Source organism: Mustela erminea, chromosome 11 (assembly GCF_009829155.1).
Source record: "Mustela erminea isolate mMusErm1 chromosome 11, mMusErm1.Pri, whole genome shotgun sequence".
Lineage (NCBI taxonomy): Eukaryota > Metazoa > Chordata > Mammalia > Carnivora > Mustelidae > Mustela > Mustela erminea.
The window spans coordinates 104,266,832-104,282,239 of record NC_045624.1 but is presented as its reverse complement, the minus strand read 5'-3'; the positions used below and the strand labels follow the sequence as shown (position 1 = coordinate 104,282,239).

Genomic DNA, 15,408 nt, shown 5'->3' with positions numbered 1-15,408 from the left:
ACAGAAGAAAGAGAAGTTAAGGAGTAAATCCCATTTACAATTGCACCCCAAACCATAAGATACCTAGGAATAAACCTAACCAAAGAGGCACAGAATCTATACTCAGAAAACTATAAAGTACTCATGAAAGAAATTGAGGAAGACACAAAGAAATGGAAAAATGTTCCATGCTCCTGGATTGGAAGAATAAATATTGTGAAAATGTCTATGCTACCCAAAGCAATCTACACATTTAATGCAATTCCTATCAAAGAACAGACCCCGGCGGACCTCGGCGCGCGGGCTCGAGTCCGGGCCTTGCCGGCATCATGGCCACCCCAGAACGAGGAAAGTTCTGAAAGAAGTCCGAGTGCAGGATGAGAACAATGTGTGTTTCGAGTGTGGCGCCGTCAATCCTCAGTGGGTCAGCGTGACCTATGGCATCTGGATCTGCCTGGAGTGCTCAGGGAAGTACCACGGCTTGGGTGCATCTCAGCTTCGTGCGCTCTGTGACCATGGACAAGGGAAAAGACAAAGACGTGGAGCTGGAGAAGATGAAAGCTGGAGGGAATGCGAAATTCCGGGAGTTCCTGGAGTCTCAGGAGGACTACGATCCCTGCTGGTCCCTGCAGGACAAGTACAACAGCAAGGCCGCGGCACTCTTTAGGGACAAGGTGGCCACTCTGGCTGAAGGCAAAGAATGGTCTCTTGAGTCCTCGCCTGCCCAGAACTGGACCCCACCGCAACCCAAGACGCTGTCGTCCACTGCCCACCGGTAGCTACTCCTCTAGCTTCTTGTCTGGTCCCAGACCATTCTGGGCCTGGCCCTGGCCTTGATCCTAGCCATAGCTCAGGACCCTCGTGCTGGCATGGGAACGGCTCTCTAGGTCATTGGAGCAGTACAGGCTCTCCGTAAAAATGCTGCCTGTAAGTTGCATCTGAGTTGAAGGGCCACCCCATTCCTCCAGAGTCCCATCGGTGCAGTTCCTTCCAGACCATCCCAGTGACACGCATGCGTCTCTGTAGGAAACGCTCTGGCAGAGTGTAGCTCACCTCCCCGTCTTCTCGAGTGCTGCCCGCTCCCAGGGCTGCCGCAGGTATGATGGGGACTGGCTGATCCCCGAGAAAAATAAAAATAAAGAAAAAAAAATTCTTTTGCAAAGAAATGGAACAAATAATCCTAAAATTTATATGGAAAAGACCTCGAATAGCCAGAAGAATATTGAAAGAATATTGAAATAAGACTATTGAAAAAGAAAGCCAAAGTTGGTGGCATCACAATTCGGGACTTTAAGCTCTATTGCAATTGACTTTTATATATAACCTTGCATCCTATAACCTTGGTATAAGGTCTACTAGTTCCAGAAGTTTTCTTCAATTCTTTCAGCTTTTCTACATAGATGACCATGTTATCTATGGAGAGTTTTATTTCTTCTTTCTCAATTTCTACATCTTTTATTTCCTTTTCTTATTGCATTAGCTAGGAGTTCCAATGCAATATTGAAAAGGAGCATGAAAAAAGAAATCCTTGCTTTGTTCCTTAACTTAATGAGAAAGTTTCTAGTTTCTCACCAAAGTATAATATTAGTCATAAGGGTTTTCTTTTTAATTTTTAATTTAAACTCAAGTTAGTTAATATATAGTGTATTAGTTTCAGGGGTAGAATTTAGTGATTCATCAGTTGTATATAGTGCCCAGTGCTCATTACATCAAGTGCTCTTCTTAATACCTATTGCCTAATTACCTCCCCCCACCTCTCCTCCAGCAGCTCTCTTTGTTTCCTATAGTTAAGAGTCTCTTATGGCTTGTCTCCCTCTCTGTTTTTATCTTATTTTTCCTCCCCTTTCCCTATGTTCACCAGTTTTGTTTCTTAAATTCCACATGAGTGAAATCATATGGTATTTGTCTTTCTCTGAATTACTTTATTTCATTTAGCATAATACCCTCTAGTTCCATCCACATTGTTGCAAATGGCAAGATTTCATTCTTTTGATGGTTGAGTCATAAGGTTTTTTGTAGATTTTTTTTTTTAATCAAGCTGAGGAAGTTCCCTTCTATTCCTAGTTTCTGAGAGTTTTTACTAGGGTTTTGTCAAATGGCTTTTCAGCATCTTTTGACATTAGCATGTGGTTTTCCTTATTTAGCCCGTTTTGATACAAGGTGTTACATTAACTGATTTTTGAATGTTGAATGAGGCTTGTACACCTGGGATAAATATCACTTGGTTGTGTTGTATAATTATTTTTATACCTTGTTCGTTTTGATTTGTTAATATTCTATTGAGGATTTTTGCATTTATGTTCATGAGAGGTATTGGTCTGTAGGATTCTTTTCTTATAATTTCTTTGTCTGGTTTTGCTATTAGGGTAATGCTGTCCTCACTGTATGAATTAGGAATCATTCCTTCCGCTTCTATCTTTTGAAAGGGATTATAGGAAATTGGCATTATTTCTTCCTTAAATGTTTGGTGGACTTCACCTGTGAACCAGTCTGGGCCTGGTACTTTCTGGTTTTGAAAGTAAATTCAATTACTATTTCAATTTCTTTAATATATTAGTCCTGTACAAATTTTCTATATCTTCTTGTGTGACTTTTGGCAGTTTGTGTCTTTCAAGGTATTTGCCCATTTCATCTAGATTATCATATTTGTGGGCATTGAGTTGATCATAATATTCATTTATTGTCATTTTAATCTCTAAGGTATCTGTAATGATGTCTCCTCTTTTATTTCTGGTATTAGACATTTGAGTCTTCCCTCCATTTTTTTTTCCTCCCCTCAGTTAGCCTGACTAGATGCTTATCAATTATATTGATCTTGTCAAAGAATCAGGTTTTGGTTTTGCTGATTTTCTCTATTGACTTCCTATTTCCAATTTCATTGATTTCTAGTCTATTTTTATTTCTTTTCTTCTGTCTACTTTGGATTTAATTTGTTCTTCTTTGTCTATTTCCCTAAAGTAGATGCATAGATGATTGATTTTAGATTTTCCTTCTTTTCTAATATATGTATTCAGCTTTTTAAGTTTATCTCTAAACACTACTTTTGTTGCTTCCCACAATATTTGATAGGTTGTATTTTCATTTATTTCAAAGTATGTTAAAATTTCTCTTGAGATTTTTTTTCTTTGACCCATGTGTTATTTAGAAGTGCACTGTTTAATCTCCAAGAATTTGGGGGTTTTCCAGCTATCTTTCTTATACTGATTTCTAGTTTAATTCAACTATGGTATGAAAGCAGATATTAAATAATTTCTATTTTTTAAATTTATTAAAGTGTATTTTATGGCTCGAATGCTGCTTATCTTAGTGAATGTTCTACACAAGCTGGTAAAGAATATGTATCCTGCTGTTAAAGCAAGCAAAAAGGAAGCAGTTCGCAGATGTCAATTATAGTCAGCTGGTTGACTACTGACTTCAACTATGCCCTTACTGATTTTCCACCTCCTGTATCTGTTTATTTATGATAGAGAGTGTTGAGGTCTCCAATTATTACAGTGGATTAATCTACTTCTCCGTGACATTCTATCGGTTTTTGCATATGTATTTTGATCTTCTGTTGTTAGGTGCATCCACATTAAGGATTGCTTTATCTTCTTCGAGAATTAACTTATTTATCATTATGTGAAACAAATGCTTATCTCTGATAACTTTCCTTTCTCTGAAGAGTGCTCTGTCTGAAATTAATATAACTACTCCTGCTTTCTTGTCTTTTGATTAGTTTAGTATGGTATATTTTTCTCTACTTACTTTTCATCTCTATGTATCTTTATATTTAAAGTAGGTTTCTTGTAGACAACATATAGTTGGGGCCTGTTGTTTTATCTACACTCTGACAATCTCTATCTTTTAATTAGTATGTTTATACAATTGAAGTTTAAAGTAATTTTAGATACTGCTGGATTAAGATCTACTATATCTATTACTGTTTTCTATTTGTTGCCCTTGTTCTCTGTTCCTAATTTTGTCTCGTTTTTCTACCTTTTGTTGTTTTAATTAAACTTTTTTAAATTTTATTAAGTTTTTAAGTTCCAGTGTAGTTGTGTTATGTAAGTTTCAAGTATACACTATAGTGACTTAACAATGTATATATTTATATGCATTGTGTATAGATTTAATAATATAACTCATTCCTCCTATAATCAATAATCTGCAGCTCTGGTATACCTGCTCTCTAGAGCTTGAACTTGTATTAAATGGCTCTGCTTTGGTTTATCCAAGTGTCTCATGCCACAATATCACAAGTTGTATCATAAACAATATCACTCTTGCTTCTCCAAAACATCGTCTCCTGTATTCTCTTCAGTTAATTAGATTTACTACCTTGTCATATAAGTTAGGGAAATGTTATATTTCACTCCTACAGCCCTCTAACACCACATACCTAGTTAGTAAACAAGTCTCGTTAATTTTGTCTCTTAGTGTCTCTCAATTCCTGATATCAGTATCTATTCTTACTGCCCCAGCCTGAGTCCAAGCTCTCACATCATTTTCTTTGATATTATAATAGCTTTTGAGCTATTTTGAGACCCCACTCTATTCTTCTCCTAGATTATGTGACCCTATTTAAATACTTAATAGTCTCCATATCCTATAGCAGTATTTTTTTCCAAATGCTTGTTATGATACTCTTAAAGTAAAATTAATCATTCCTTATTTTGTGTACATTTGACATATCTTTTTAAGACTTAAATAAAACACAACATCGATCTATGGTGAGTGCTGTGAAGTGTGTAAACCTGGCAATTCACTGACCTGTACCCCTGGGGCTAATAATACACTATATGTTAATAAAAAATTAAAATTAAAAAAATTAAAGATTAAAAAACCCACAACCTTGATGTAATATGTTTATGTGTACATCCTCATTCCTCAACATGGAACTTCTTGAGACCAAGACTTTTATTTACTTTTATAGCCCCAGTATCTAGCATAGTGCCAAAAATTAATGCCTAACAAATTATTATTAGTTGATTATTATTTTTTATTTTTATTTTTTGAGAGAGTGTGTGAATGGGGGGGGGAAGGGCAGACAGAGACAGAAAATCTTAAGGAGCCTCCACCCACAGTGCAGAGCCTGAAGCAGGGCTTGATCTCATGACCCAGCGATCAGGACCTGAGCCAAAATCAAAAGTCAGATGCTTAACTGCCTGAGCCACCCAGACATCCCTATGAGTTGATTATTGATTAAATAACTGAAATGGTATTCAACAACCCGCAGAAGCAAGGATTTTGAAGGAATTATTGCAGTACTTAATACCCAGATGAAGGCTTATGCCTGGGTAAAATAATCTCAAGGAATTAACTTCCCAGCATTAGTCCAATGCTTTCATACTCATTATTACCAAGAGGTAGGTATAGGTTTAACATTTTAAGAAACTACCAAACTTTTTTTTCAAAGTGTTTGTACCATTTTATACTCCCATCACTGTATATTGTTGTTCTAATTGCTCCACATCCTTAGAAAAACATGATAAGACCAGGCTTTTTAATTTTAGACATTCCAATCACTGTGGTTTCAATTTACATTTCTATAATGACTAATGATGTTAAACATCTTTTCATGTATTTGCCATCTCTCTATATACTTTCTACCAAAGTGTCTGTTTAAATCTTTTGCCCATATATTATTGGGTTATCTGTCTTTTTTTATCAAGTTGTAAGTGTTCTTTATATATTCTCATACAAATTTTTGTTGTACATTTTGAAAATATTTTCTCTTACTCTGTGGCTTACCTTTTCATTTTTCATGTCTTTGAAGAGCGAAGTTTTTAATTCTAATAAAATTTTATTAATTTTTTAGTAATTTGTACTTCTTATGTTATATTCAACAAATCTTGGCCGAACCTAAGGTCACTATACCTTTTGCTATCTCCTTCTAGTAGTGTCATGGTTTTAGGTCTTACCTTTAGGCATACAATATATTTGAGTTAATTTTTATATAGGGTTAAGGCACAGATAGATACAAGTCCTCCCTTCCTTCCTTCTTTCCTTTCTTTTTCATATATCAGCCAATTGTTCCATGGTTAAATTGCCTTGCACTTTTATTGAAAAGTAACAGAGAATATATGATTGAGTCTACTTCTGAACTCTGTATTTTATTAATCCATTTGTCTATCTTTATGCCTATACCATGATGTCTTTTTTTTTTTTTTTAAGATTTTACTTATTTGACAGAGATCACAAGCAGGCAGAGAGGCAGGCAGAGAGAAAGGGAAGCAGGCTCCCTGCTGAGCAGAGGGCCTGATGTGGGGATCGATCCCAGGACCCTGACACCATGACCTGAGCTGAAAGCAGAGGCTTTAACCCACTGAGCCACCCAGGTGACCCTACCATGATGTCTTGATTACTATAGCTTATACAAGCAAGACTTTAAATCAGGTAGTGTATACTCCTCTAACTTTGTTCTTCTTTGCAAAGTTTGTTTTGCCTCATTTTGGTCCTTTGCATTTTCATATGAACTTTAAATTGGTATGTCAATTTGTACAAAAGCCTGCTGTGATTTTGATTGGGACTTCACTGTATCTATAGATCGTTTTGATACTTTGGGAATCTTAATAATTTGGAAATTCCTGTTCTGTGATATATATTTATTTCTCCATTTATTGCTACTTTAAAAAAAATCTCATGAATATTTTATATTTAGCATTTATTTCTGAAAATGGTTGGGCCTTGCTTTTTTGGGGGTGACCAGTCTGATCATATATTTCAGTAGAATGTGTAAAATCACTTGTAAGGTGATTAATGAGATAGTTTAGTTTAAATAGACAATCTTGTAATTGATCTTTTTATATTTGTCCTATTTCCTCTTTTTGTGCTTTCTCTTGTATTCATTGAGGAATTTTCTAATTCTATTTTATCTTTCTGTTAACTTATTAATTATAACTTCATTATTGCTCTAGGGGTTATAGTATCCTTAATCCTTAACTAAGCACAGTATGCAAGTATGATTACAGAACTTTAAGAATAATATAAGAAACTTACTTAACAATATACTTCCATTTCTTCACTCCTGGTTTTTGTGCTATTGTTGTTATATGTTTTATTTCTATATATGTTATATAGAACATAAATTATAATTCATTATTATTACTTCTGTTTTAAATATTCAAATATATTATAATTTTTTTATAATAAGAAAAAATATTTTATATTACATTGAAAAGAATAAATAACCTAGGAATAAATTTAACCAAAAATGTAAAAAGTCTGTGCACTCAAAATTATAAGACATTAATAAAAGAAATCAAAGAAGATACAAATAAACTGAAAGATACATCCTCATGAATTGGAAGAATTAATACTGTTATAATGTCCACACTACCCAAAGCAATCTGTAGATTCTATGCAATCCTTGTCAAAATTCCAATAGTATTTTTCACGGAAAAATGAAACAAACAAACAAAAATCCTGCAGTTTGTATGTAACCACAAAAGACCTCAAATAACCAAAGTAATCTTGAGAAAGAATAACAAAGCTATAGGCTTCACAATTCCTGATTTTGAAATATGTTACAAAGGTACAGTAATTAAAATAGTATGTTCTTGGCACTGAAATAGACACATAGATCAATGGAACAAGAGAGCTTAGAAATAAATCCATGCGTACATGGTGAAGTAAATTAGGACAAAGGCTCCAAGAATATAAATGGGGAAAGGAAGTTCTTTTCAATAAATGGTGCTGGGAAAACTGGACAGCCATATGCAAAAGAATGAAATTGGACTACTTTCTTACCCCATAAATAAAAATCAACTCAAAATAGATTAAACACTTGAGTGAAACCATAGAACTCCTAAAAGAAGACACAGGGGGTGAACTCCTTGATATTCATCTTAGCAATGGTTTTATTTTGTTTTGAAACCAAAAGCAAAGTCAACAAAAACAAAAATAAACAGTGGAGCTACATCAAACTGAAAAGTTTCTGCACAGCAAAGGAAACCATTAACAAAATCAAAAGGCAATTTATGGAGTGGGAAAAAAATACTTTTAAGTCATATTATCTAGTAAAGGATTGATATTCAAAATATACAAAGAATTCACATAGCTCAAGAGCAAAAACAAATGAAAAAAAAGGCAAGCAAACAAACAAAAAAATTACAATCAGATTTAAAAATGGCCAGAGGAACTGAACAGACATTTTTTTTCAGAAAAGACATACAATTTGCCAACAGTTACATGAAAAGGTGCTCGACATCACCGATCATCAGGGAAATAGAAACCAAAACCAATTTGATAATTTTAAAGATTGGTTTTTAAGATTTAGAGGTGAGACTAGTTCAGTCTTTGGTCTAGAGCTATTTTTCCCCTGGGGCTAAGGTATACTATTCTAATTATCTAATGCCACATGGATAATTCCATAAGAGTTTTCTACTCTGGGTGTATGATTGCTATGGATAGTTCCCTCTGCTTCTTTCATCTGCCTCTTTCCTTGCCTTTGGGAATTTTTTTCACATGCCACATGGATAATTCCATAAGAGTTTTCTACTCTGGGTGTATGATTGCTATGGATAGTTCCCTCTGCTTCTTTCATCTGCCTCTTTCCTTGCCTTTGGGAATTTTTTTCACATGCATGTTCTAAGCAGTACTCCACTGAAAAGTTGAGAGGGCAACTTGACAGATCTCTGGAGGTTCCTCTCGATGCAGCTATCTCTTCTTTGGTATGGTGTTCTATAAATTCTAGCTGCCTTGGCTTCCTCTGACTCCAAGTTCAAGATGGCAAGGCTCTTTCTGGGTGTCTTTTTCATGAGCTGTTGCCTAAAAGTTCTCTACAACTTGTGTGTATCCCCCCTGTCACGAACCATTGTCTTGTACTTCCATATATCAAATATATGAAGACAACTACTTATGTGGTTGTCTGGTTTTTTTTAGCTGATTCAGATGGGATATAACTGTTATTCTACCTTGGACAGGAGTACAATCATTTTACTTTTTAAAGAAACTTATGACTTCAAATAACGTGTTATGATTATATAAGAAAAAATGATTTCATAATTACTTAAAAATGTTATATGTAAAATGTGCAAAACTAGTATTTAGTTCTGCTAAAAATAAGAAAGATCATGTATCTAATATATTTCAAAATAAAGGAGTGAACCAGAGATTTACTCACTGATTGATTGATTGATTCATTCATTCATTCATTCATTTATTCTTCAAAAAAAAAAAAATACTTACTGAGCTCCAGGCACTGAAGAAGGGATAAAACTAGTTACATAGGGTGATTAGATCCTAGTTGGTAAGACAGACACTAAAATAAATAAAGAGATAACAAGTGTTAGGATGAAGAATAGGACAATCACTGAACATTCTCTGAGGAGATAATGAGTTAAGACCCCAAATATGAAAATAACCCATTTATAGAAGAACTATGGAAAACAGTATTCTAGGCAGGGTGATGTACAGGTCTAAAGGCCCTGAGGTACAATAAGCTTGCTGTGCTTCAGGAATGGGAAGAAAACCAATAGGTTGAAATGTATGGTGGTAGAAAATGAAACTAGAAGGTTGGCCTTATGGGTCATGATACAGAATTTGGATTTATCTTGAGAATAATAAGAAACAATGGGTGCATTTGGGTGGCACAGTTTTTAAGCATCTGACTCTGGGTTTTGGCTTAGGTTGTGATCTTAGGGTCATGAAATTGTGCCCTGTGTTGGCCTCCATGCTCAGAAGGAGCCTGCTTGCATTTCTCTTTCCCTCTATCTCTGTCCCTCCTCATCCCTCTGCCTCTTACCCCTGCAAATAAATAAATAAATATTTTTTAAAAAAGAAGCTATAGAAATGTCACAAGGGGATGGATGATATGATCTGATTCAAATTTAATAAAAAGAAAAAAGGGATTACCCAGGTTCTACATGGAGAATGGATCTTAAAAGGAAAGAATGGAAATATAAGGGTATATTAAGATGCTATTACAGCAGGCCAGGTGAGAAATTATAGGGGATTGAACAGGGATGGCAGTAGGAGTAGAGAAAATTGGATATATTTCACAAAGCTTTTAAAGGCAAAATTTATGAAATGTTCTGATACATAGAAGAATCATGCAAGACTCTTCAAGTTTTGGCCAGACCAACTAGGCATTTCTTAGTACATTTATGAAAAGGTGGAGAAGACAGAAGGGAGCAAAATGGACAGTGGACAGAGGAGAAACAAAAAAGTCCCTTTTACACACAATAAGTTTGAAAAGCTTCTTAAATGTGTGAGCTAAGAAGGAAAATATTCAAGTATACAAGTCTAAAACTTATGGCATAAATTCAGACATTAATTTGACAAACATCAGCAGATAGATGGTGTTTAAAGCTATGACTTAAGATAAAAACTAGAGAATAAAATGTGAATTAGAAACTAGAGTCCAGACCCCTAAGCCCTAAGGACTCCATTATTAAAATCAAATAGAGAAGAAGGAACCAGCAAGAGATGAAGAGAGAATGGTTGGGAGGTAGGAGGACAAGCAAGGGAGTATGGTATCAAAGAACGTAAGGCTAGTGTTCAACAATCTTGAATGATTCTTAACAGGACAGAGAAGGTAGCAAAGCTTTACTAAATCAGAGAAAGGACAGAAAGTACCAGAGCTCTACTGAATCAAAAAGAGGTAATATTGATGCAAATAAGGGCCACCTGTGAAGCATAAATAAATCACTGAAAAATGATCATGATAAAAATGTTCAAGAAAGGAGACATGAGGATTTTGATGAACCTTCTAAAAATAATATCCTATACAGACACTCCGTTAAATTTTGCTCTCTAGAAGAATGATGCCTGGGAAGAGCAGGTACATTTCAGGAGATCTCTCTCTCTCTCTCTCTCTCTATATATATATATATATATATATACACATATATGTGTATATATATACACACACATATATATGTTTAACCTTCTCCAAAGGTAATAGCATGATATATGTATATGTGTGTGTATATGTGTGTGTATGTGTGTGTGTGTGCGCGTGTGTGTGTGCGTGTGTGTATATATATATATAATTGGCCACTCCCTCCACACACATATATGTATATATATGTTACCTTTGGAGAAGGTTAAATTTCTGTTAACTTGTTCTAAGTAAGAGAGAGAAAGCAATGCAAGGCAAATGCTAAGAGGAATAAGGGCATGTTTTAATGTGTTCTCTCAGAATACTTTTGCTCAACAAAAGTTATTTGTAATAAGGAAGAAATTTAAAGAATTAGATACCTACAGAGGAGAAGACCAGTGATAAAATTCAGGATGACATGAAAAGACTAATGGAAACATACTCTGGTAACCAGCTGATGAAATTCCATGTGAGGAAATGTCAAATAATGAAGACAGGGTCAAAGTTCCAGAAAAGGAACTATATAAGGTCTTGCAGCCTTAGAAGGGAGAGAGTTCTGAGAGACTGGAAAAATAAATTCCCAAGTCGCCAACACAGATTAGGAATAAACAGTATAAAGAGAACACTGGAAACCAGAAGGATGGAGTCTGAATGAGTGTAAATGGAAGGAAATTACTTCAGGCCCCTATAAGGGATTAATGAGGCTACATATAAATTATGGTTAGTGTTTCTTGTCACTGTATGATTAACAGTGTGTGGAGATGGTGAGGGATGAAAAGGGGGCCTAAGGACTGAAGTTTTCGGTTAGGTTAGAGAAAGTACAGCATCCTCCTGACAGGGCTGGATCACATTCCAGGCCTTGAGTTCCTTGTCTGGGGTAGCCTGTAAATGTTACAGTGAATAATGCCAAATGATGACATCGCACATTGTGGAGCATTTCTGTGGTCTTTTGGAAATTTCTAGCAGGGGAGGGGAGAAGAGGACCATATAATTATAAAGCCTGAGGTGGACAGCAGAGGTGGTTGGTTTGGATAATAATTGCCTGACCCTTTTAAAACTTTTGTGGTACCTTCTTTCCTGTCTCCTTGTCACCCCAACCCACCTGGAAGTTAGCATGAAGTATCTTTCTTTGTTACTGTGTTCACCTAGGCTGTGTTTACCCAACACTATTGTTAAGTTCCTTGAGGATCAGAGAGTTTGTATGAGTCATCTTAATGTCCACACAGTTAAAGTTCAGGATCTTAAATGTACAAGAAAATCAGCAAAATTTGTGGGTTCATCCTTCACTAAATTATGAGTGCTTTTTCACTGACGAGGGTTTCAACAGCCTAGAAGAAGTAATTTGAGGTTTTGGATGTGCTGAAACTATGTTTTTTGGGCACTAAAAAAGTCCAAGGTCAGTCTATTTTAGGAACTACTCAAGATGTAGTCATTATTATGAGACATGTGTTTAAAAAGATATTTTCTAACATTTCTTTTTGAATATCTATTTCAGAGGTGTGTGTCATTGTGGCTAGCCAGTATTAGTATGACTGACTATTACTGTTATTTTGTGTACGTGTGTCCTTATATGACTGTGGAGAGGAGTCCGCAGACTACCTAATTAATGCATTTGAAAAGTAATTTCTCCAAAGACAAGAAAGAACTTGTTCAAAATTACAAGGAAATAATCTAATATGGATACAAGCATTCCTTATTGAAGCTCACCTAAAGAGTGTCTATAAAGTACTATGTGCTAGAGAGGGACCATTTATTATACTATTTCCAAATGGTCTTTTCAGGGCTTTCCACTATCCCATTCAATCCTCAAAATAATCTCAATTTATTTTCCTTAGACAACAGTTGAGGAAACAGGCTCAAAGATATCAAGTTCATAGGATAATATTATGAATTAGGTAAAGATCTAACATTCAATGTCAGATTTTTATTCCCTAACTACATCCTCTTTTAACTAAACAATACTAATACCCTCTTGTAAAGATTTAATAAATACTCAATGAATTGAATTCAACAATCCAAATATAAACTACTAGGTGAAAATTCATGACCAAAATGCAACCAAAATGTAACCAAATGCAAATTTGCTTTGTCTCCTTTTGTTCCTTTAAAGTGTGTATTTGGGTATGGGGTTGTTTTTCCCATCTCCAAGATAATTCCAGTCAACCTTAGGTCACAGACAGACCTAAAATCATTTTAAATTATAAAGCAGTCATTTGAGAAATTAGTATGTCCAAGTTAATATAACAATTATAATTTCAATTTTCATTCCAAGATTAGAGTCCTCCTTTCCTCTCAAGCCCTGTTAAGCCTTTATTAGACAGCCACCACTATGTTGGAAGGGGTATCTTTTGATTTTTCTCTGTTCTCCCCAAGTTTTTATTGGGGAAATGACTGATAAGTAAATTGGCCCCTCCCCATTCAGATGCTGGTCCTTTACGTGCCATTTCTCCTCTGATCAATCTTCTTCCTTTCAAGTACGCTTTCAGGTAGGACTTAAAGAGCTCCATGACTTCTCTTTTCTATGTGGTCCATGAGAAAAACACATGTCCTTTGCCCTACCATGGATGTGAGATTAATTACTTCCCCAACTGAGTCCTCTATTCTCTCTTCGTCCTGCCATGGACCACTTTAGACATTCTCAGGCATGAATAAGTTGCGGTCCTGTATTCCACAAACATGTTTCAAGCTCTCCATGTGGCTCTATAGCTGAGGCAGGATAGGTAGAAACAACTCACTGCAGGCCTATTCCCCCAAAAATCTTCTGAAAATTGGAAGTGGCTTGCACACATAGCAATTCCCTTGAAAGAAAACACCTCACAACTCCTCTACATACTCTGATATGCTTTTCTGGCTTTAGTCTGATGGAAGTTTTGTGGGGTTGGGTCTTCACCTTTCTTTTGTGAATTCTGCATTTTGATGCACCCCGTTCATTTTGAGACTCAAAACTGCATTTTGACACTTCAATATTAAATTTAGTTTTAACACCTTCTTCTGCAAAGGATGTTTATATTTCATTCTGGAGTGGACTACATTAATAGCAAAGTGCTGTTGACCTGTTGATATTGAAGTAGAACTTAACTTAAAAGAAGTTACTAATTACTTTTATGGAATCATTAGCTCTAAGAATTGAGGGAGAAATCAATGTGACAACTGTTTTGAAAGGAACTTTGAATTCACATTTCATTTGGTCATGAAAGTCTACACAATAACTCCCTGACTCATGTCCAGAATTTGCAGATGCAAATATGTGATTTGGTTCAATTGAAAAACTATACAACTGTGCTTTTGGAAGTTATGGCATCTACTACAGAGAAGAAGAGTCCTAAAATTTATATATTCTAAATATATGCCATTTATTGGTATGACAAGGTAGGCTTGAAGGAAGGAAAGAAATACAATTTCTAAAAGAAGGTACACAATTTTTTTCTTACTTAGAAAACAAATTGTAAAAAAATAAAAAAAAAGTAAATTGCAAGAGCATTTCTAAAAACCTAAAATTGAGAAATAAGTGCACTATACTTCTTTTGCTCCTCAATTCTAAGGAATTTAAAGTTTAGGCATTTTTTTTGGTGAAAAGTATTCTGTGGCAAAACACGGTATTTTCTTTTTTAATGTGGAATAAAGAAAATCTCAAATTCTACTACTAATAATCCTGCATGTTGTTATAGGGAGAAAAAAAAAAAGTAAACTGTCTGATTATTGAAGGTAAGAACTTGAAATATTCTTATTCCTCACAGAGATCCAGAGATCAGGTGTCTATGTCTAGGCCAATGAAGATCCACTACCTCTGATTTTGAGGCTCTGAACAGTGCCATAAGCTCCCAACCCAATCAGCCCAAGCACAGTAAACCCAAATAATCATGAATTTGTTATTAAGACACTTGGAGGGGCACCTGAGTGGCTCGGGTGTTAAGTGTCTGCCTTTGACTCAGGTCATGATCCCAGGGTCCTGGGACTGAGCCCTGTATCAGGCTTCCTGCTCAGCTGCGAGTCTGCTTTACCCTCTCCCTGCTTGTGTTTCCTCTCTCATTGTGTCTCTCTCTGTCAAGTAAATAAGTAAATAAAATCTTAAAAAAAATAAGACACTTGGAGAAAAGGGACAAAGTTAATTTTGGGGAAAACTGTATATATATATTTCTGCTATAGAAATGCGGACATAGAGTATCTTCATTATCTTATTTCAAACTATAATTTCCTAGAATGCTAGAGTTCTCTAAAGGTTATAGGGAAAGCTACCTGGAGAATTCTAGTTAGCTTTAAGTACAAATAATTCCAATCTTACTTGTTTTATATTTTGATTTCAAAAAAGAAAATTCCACTACTTTAAAAAAGTCCCTACCAAAATCACTTGTGTAGGTCATAGGAATACAAAATTTTCTATGTCTACTTGGACTCAAACTCATAGTTGATCCTGAAATCTCAATACAAGAGTTATATATTGTCTCCAACTGGAAAGACCAACTGAGCTGAACATGGGAACCAAGTTCACAGATAAGAGACCACATGATGTGTCATGACTCCTTTCCAACCTGATGTGCTATGGCGTTTCAAGGGTCAGGTTATTTCACTAGAGGGAGTGATCCACCTGACTCCTCTGATATGTTGCAATGAGAGGACTTTTTCTG

General features: G+C 35.4%; 1 pseudogene; it reads left to right on the top strand.

Moving 5' to 3' along the window:
- The first annotated feature begins 235 nt into the window (after positions 1 to 235).
- On the top strand, positions 236 to 943 carry LOC116568801 (annotated as a pseudogene).
- The last annotated feature ends 14,465 nt before the right edge of the window (positions 944 to 15,408 follow it).